This window comes from Rutidosis leptorrhynchoides, chromosome 1 (genome assembly GCF_046630445.1).
Source record: "Rutidosis leptorrhynchoides isolate AG116_Rl617_1_P2 chromosome 1, CSIRO_AGI_Rlap_v1, whole genome shotgun sequence".
NCBI lineage: Eukaryota > Viridiplantae > Streptophyta > Magnoliopsida > Asterales > Asteraceae > Rutidosis > Rutidosis leptorrhynchoides.
Window position 1 is genome coordinate 112,695,815 of NC_092333.1, and position 6,556 is coordinate 112,702,370.

General features: G+C 34.5%; 1 long non-coding RNA gene across 4 annotated transcripts; it reads right to left on the reverse strand.

Moving 5' to 3' along the window:
• Positions 1-3,238: 3,238 nt before the first annotated feature.
• LOC139864031 (uncharacterized) lies at positions 3,239-6,255 on the reverse strand. 4 transcript variants are annotated; one of them, XR_011764462.1, is made up of 4 exons: positions 5,603-6,255; positions 5,041-5,523; positions 4,049-4,676; positions 3,239-3,935 (listed from the first exon to the last, which is right to left on the reverse strand). It is a non-coding gene; the product is annotated as an uncharacterized lncRNA (long non-coding RNA). The 4 variants fall into 4 exon arrangements; XR_011764460.1 differs by having other exon boundaries at positions 3,239-4,676; positions 5,603-5,825; positions 6,161-6,250; XR_011764461.1 differs by having other exon boundaries at positions 3,239-4,676; positions 5,603-5,825; positions 5,931-5,988.
• Between the last annotated feature and the right edge of the window lie 301 nt (positions 6,256-6,556).

Consider the following 6,556-nt stretch of genomic DNA (forward strand, 5'->3'; position numbering starts at 1 on the left):
CCGGCTTCGTGCTATAATCCGTACAGTTTATGGTTTTTCTAGATCTGTATAAACTGAGTTTCTGTGATGATAATTAAACTGTTTTGAATCTGTTATGCTTTAATATACTTGTTTTCCATGCTTAATGATTAGATAACATGATTTTAGGATTGATTAGTACTTAATCTGATGATCTATTATTCGATTCATGCTACTTGTTTAGATCTAGTCAATCAAACTTGTTAAATTGGATTGCATTCAACTAAGTTAAACAACATAGTTAGTGATAAATCTGTTGAATTTGAGTGACGGTTATATAATAGAGTTTGATATTGTTAGGCTTAGTCGAAGATCCTCTGTTTGGATATGTTTGATTGCTGATTGCATGAGAACCAAGTAATAATTGACTTTCAGCTAGTAACTTGAGTTGATCTACTTGATGTTTAATAGGTTATACAATTTGTCAGTCTATTTGTGTTAATGTAAGTCATGAAACTTGCCTAATATGATTCCCGTACGAGTTATTCGTTCATGTAACTGCTTTTATTTATAATTGTTTATTTTAATTCTTTACTTGCTTTGTTCTTTTATTTATTTATCCACAAACATCTCTTTCCTAAGAGATAAGAATCTATAATCTTAAAACACATAAATATCTATATTTAGTTCTATAATAAGAACTAAGCTATTTAATAAACCAACTTAAAACGCATCTACGCTCTATTGGAACGATAACCTAAAATACTACATCTGATCGGGTCTTGTTACTCGTTAGAGTGTTAAAAGTAAAATAAAGGTTTTATAAATTTAAAAATTGAAAGACAGATTAAGCACTACTGAACAGACTTTTGACACATCAAGATGAATGTTGGATCAGATTCAGATGGATTTTCAATGGTTTTCATTTGAAGATTGTAGAAGGAGTGCACTCGTCGCATGGACAAAAGTGCATTCGGAAATTTTGGGCTATCAGCTGACGTGAAATTTTGGCCGTTTAGGAGGTACGCTTTTGTCTCTTTTCTACAAGCATCTCACGCTTCTGCGGCTGTCAAAGGATTGAACAAATCCCGTGTTTTCGATCATCCCATCTACGTGGGATGGCCTTGTCCAAATTTCATATCGGTTATTTCTAAATTTTATTGCAAGCTTTCTCAAAGTCATGAAGTTGTTCATGAATAGGAATTTAGTATCCTTTTGGTGGACCAAGTTCCTTTATCGGGGGAGAAAGTAAGGAAGTTTTTTTTTAACATAAAGATATCGTTTCACATCTAAGCAAGATCAAACCTTTTGGATGCATCTTTGTGTGCTCTGATCACGAGAGTTTCTCTTTGGTTCTTGCTATCGGTTCGTGGTTAGATGATTTTGTACTCGTAATAGCTTTTTCCAACATGTCAAATGTATTTTCCGTATGTTTTGGGCTAAGATTAAAAGCGAACCGGCCTCATTTGTTTCCGATGTGAACATTTAAAAGATTGCATGCCATTTCGGAAATGTCCTAGCCGTAGCTAAATCATCATCTTCCCTCGAAAATGTTGGCTCGGTTTACGCTTTAACCAAGTCAAATTTTGCAAAGCATGTTCACGCATTAGTCGATATTGATCTCGATGGACCAGTTGATTCTACATCACATGTTTGGGTAAACCAGTTGGGTATGGCTTCAAATTTCGAACGGTTGATCATGGAGGGTATCTCGCCCGAGTTTATTGAAGATTCAAATGGAACTGCGTTTCAAATCAAGAACCGAAATACTTGTGGTGGTGGCGGCGTTGAATTTTGTGATGAGGGTGTCATAGAAGCTACAGGTGGTGATGGGTGTCAAGATGAGGTTGTTGTGGTAACTTCAAGTGTTGTATATTATTCCTCACATTATGATTTGGTTAAAAACAGGGTAGATACAGTGCGAAGGACCAAAGAGGGGTTCGATGGGTCAGAGGAAAAAAGGGCTTCAGTAGGGGTTAATACGGGTTGTGTTGTTAGTGGTAGGGTGGATGAGTCAGAAGTTGTGAAAAGCGATATGTGGGTGGGTCTAGCTATGGCACGAATGAAGTCTAGGTGGAAGTGGTTTCGATGGTTTGTGATGGTGGTGAGGCTCCGAAAAACAAGATGGAAACTGCTTCGAGTGCTTTGGTATCTACTTTTTAGGCTTATAATGATGTTTTTGTAACCCATGTTGAGAGTGTAGTTGAGGTGCCATGTATTCCCGATCTCAATATTTTTTTGCATTTTGACAAGGATATTGCATTGGATGGTTCAAAAAAATTCTTCTAAGTTGGGAATGTTTGCGAATAATCTTGTCGTAGCGAGTGGGACAATTTGATTAAAGAAAAGCGCTGGCGACATCGAAAGGAAGGGATGCTGAGGTTGGCTTTGGTCAAAGAAGAATTTACCTAATAAGGCCGCGAAAAGCGTGTTGTTTAATTTGCAATATACGAAAGAAGATTTAGAGTTTTGGTGACGCGGTTCAAAGAGAAGATCATTCTGGTAGCAATGTTGAAGGTAGTTCGTTGCCTCCTCTTTGTGTTGATGGGTGTGATTCCTCATTGAGTAAAGTCGTTGGTTTCTTTGACAACGCAATGAAAGGTTTCGAACATTTGTGTGTCAAAGGAAAGCGTATTCGTTCCGAGCTTATTCCTAAACCTAGAAAGGTTAGAGCTAAGGGTAGAAAGGTTCATGGTGCCGTATTAGCTAGGTTTAGTGTCGACGGTATTTAATTTCCTTGTTGTAGGTTGCGCTTCTTGTTTGTTTGTCGGTGTGTATTGGTGTTTGTCGTTAACCGTTTGTATGGAATTGTGCCAGATGGTTATAATTTATCGCCCTCTATTTTTTCCTTAATTTGGTTTTGTGCTGCTTTCAATGTTAGGGTTTCATTATTCGGGTTGTCTAGTTTATTTTTGTTTGGATGTTTGTTTGGTGATTCGGGGTGTATTTTTGTATGTTTCTTAGTTTTGTAATAAAAAATTTCATTTTTATTTCGGGGAAAAAAAAAGAAATAAGACGAAAAGATTTTTCATAACTAACAACTTTTCCTTTGGGCTTATGCATGACATTTCTATATATGTGATTTTAATGAATGAAACTCAAGTACACCACGATGTGGACTTTGCAAACGCTAATGATAGGTGTTGAAAAGTGGCTTTATAGAATAATAACTAGTGAAATGACCCGTGAAATCACGAGTTTGTTTAAAAAAATATTTTAATGATATATTTTAAGTATTAAATGAATGTAAATGCTAAAGTCATTTATTATCATACAACTTTCAATACTCACAGTCAACCGTCAAAACAACATTATTCAATGAATGGTAAAAATCAATCAATAATCCACTAAATCTAACTTAGTATTACGTTCTAAAAATTTGTAGTTCTTAAAATTAGTATAAGAAGCTTACTTCCAATGTTTGAGCTTTTTTGTGCGTTCTCCTGTCACCTCTCATCGCAAAGACCCAAAATGCGTTTTCTTCTATTTTGAACCGCCACCAACATTTCCTGAAAAGAGCCCGATTTTTCCCATTAAGAGACCCGATATTTAACCCGCCCGAATCATAATAACTGAGAGTTAAATCCCAATTAACACAATACATTTTTAAAGATTCACCCCAACCGCCCCAAAAGAAATTACGTCTAATTTAATTTTCTTCCATTACATAGTGAGTAATTACAAACCAAGCTAAGACAGAAAATGTATATTCCAGATTGTACCTACATAGAATGAACACAAATCAACAAATTAAGATGCTTAAAGATATAATCTTCAGCAACCAACACAAAATGTGAAATTAACTTCACTTGGGGAAGTAGGGCATATTATATCTTAAACAGTTAAAATGAAGACATTTAGCTAACTATGTAATGGGCAATTGAAGCATAAGTTTTGGCATCCAGTAGCCTTTATAACTGAACCACTAAGTGCATGTCATTTAGACCCTCTTGTATGAATGATGAAATATACATGTTCTGCAAACGATTTTAAATTAAAGAGGATTAAAGTATATTTACATCCCATCTGTCTTATTAAAGGTATGAGCAAGAAAGTTTTCATGGATAAAAAGATGCATATAGAGACTTACGACTCTTCTAAGCTGATAAGCTTGGGCACTTCTAAGGGAATGAGTCCACCAATTTTCTTATTGAATGATCATATTCATGAGCATCAACAAAGAGAATTCCTCTTTAATAATATACCTTGAATAATATACAGAGAATCATAGTCATCTAAAAACATAAAAGCTATGAATAAACGATTAATTCTGGATAATCGTACCAACAATTTGGATGATAATTTGATGATTACATGTGGAGACTGAATTGAAAGTGAGTTTACCAAGATCGTTTTATCTACAACATTCTGTCATCTTCATCTCGAATTTAGGGGGGACATCTGCTTCATTCTTTACTTTACTACCCGAACAGGGAAAACCTTACAACTTTACTTTACTTTACTTTATCTGCTTCATTCTTTAAAACCATCCCAAGGTAGCCCAAGTGGTTGGGGCCCTGAGATCCTTGCAAGAGGTCTCAGGTTCAATTCTTGGGGTGGCCAGGGAAGGGTTGGAAACAGCCAGGGAGTAATTCCTGATGGGCTGTGTACACTAGAGTATGGGGTCGGATTACTCGCTCTTCCCGGGTAACCCGAACAGGGAAAACCTTACAACTTTACTTTACTTTACTTTATCTGCTTCATTCTTTACAGATTCCCTGAACAGATAAATTGTTGGTCGTATTGAGTTGGCAACAGTAGATACATTAATAAATAATCATGTTTTATTTCAGTACAAAATCAGAAATCGTAATTTGTCTTACCATCCATATGTAAGCCCAGCCATAAATACCATAAATCGGAAATTGACCATGCAGCCATTCATTAGATCATCATCTTGTACCGTACCGAAATCTTTTCGTCTAACAGCTAATGATGTCATCTCTGATATGAGATGTAGTAATTTCAGAAATGCAGTTCCTAACCCCCAGTTCATAAAATAATTAACACAACAAAATAATTAACATTTCGCAAATGATTCATTGTATGTGAAACAAAATCAGATTGTTACAATTATTATACCTGTTCATGGCACCGACGGTATTGTTACGATTATTATACTTGTTCATTATTATACTTGTTCATTGCATCGACAGTAGTATCATCAACATCTTAACAGTGAAACGAAATCAACGTTATTCATAAGCTAGAAGCCTATATGTTAACAATGATCCGTTAACAAAAAAAATATATATATTAGAGTAGATAAGGGAACTTACAGATTGAGTAGGCAACTAATGAACGACTACCAATCGTATAACAAAGTTGTTCACTATAACAACACTATGATGTAATCAATGAAACATAAGCATTTGAGAATGCAAAAAAAATTTAGCATTAAAACCCCGAAGGAAAACATGTGTGGTATATACCACAATCAGCAACTGAATAAAAGGAAAAAGGGGAATGTAGTCTGACCTGGTGTTGTTGTCACTTCTGTTAATAATCAATTTAAAGCAACGAAACAACAACCCCTAACCTTTCCAACATCATAAGCACACTCATCTGCCAAAAACAAAAACATATCCACTTCAGTAAACACACAAAACTACAATTATATACATATATATTTATATTTACTCACAAATCACGTCTTTAACCAAATCCATCACCAAGTCACATTTATCACTAAACATAGAACAGAAAAATAGTTCATCATCTCCCTGACTCACACCATCACTATTTCTATTCCATTTATCAACTCCTTTTTTTCTAAACCATCACAGTTCGATAAACCCGAGCTTCACTCTAGCTAGACCCAGTTTCCGTCAAACTCGCAACCACTTCCAAAGCATAATCATCATCTTCTATATGAAAAGTGAAGCAATTTCTTGTGTTAAACCGTTTAAAACGCTAGGTTGATTATCATGAAAAGTTAATAGATGATTGATTAAATAATAATAAGAACAAACCCATAGGATTAGATGAGCCCGTCAATGGTAAACCATTATCATCATAGAGACCAAGGGATAAACCCTAGTTATTAAACAAAATCGTTATTTTACTCAATAAAACAATTTCATATAAATCTTCTAAACCCGATGTTACCACTTCCCCCAAAACTTAGGGTTAGGTTCATAAAACCTAACTTATTATTAACTACTCAACGAACTAATAACATGAATCATATGTTAAATCTTACAGCAAGGGTGTAGAAGCTTCAATTCCTGGAGATGCAAGCTTCAATTTAATTTTGATTTCTCCTTCTTTGATGCAACCACTTAGCCCGCACATATATAAGCCCTAATACAAAAGCTACAGATGAAATTACTCAAAAATTGAAGGACGGACAAAGAAGAATTATGAAAATAAAATACCTTTTTTGAAGAAAAGAGGTGTAGATGATTTAGCATCATGACCTAAAAGATTTTAGGGTTTGAATGTTAAAAGAAATACTCGTATACTCAGTATTTTATTAAAGACTATTTTAATTTATTTAATTAATTAGTGTTAATGACATCATTAGATTTTTTTCTTTTTATTTTTTAAATTTTTTAAAGCTTTAATAAACATTATTTATGACATTATCATTTTAGCC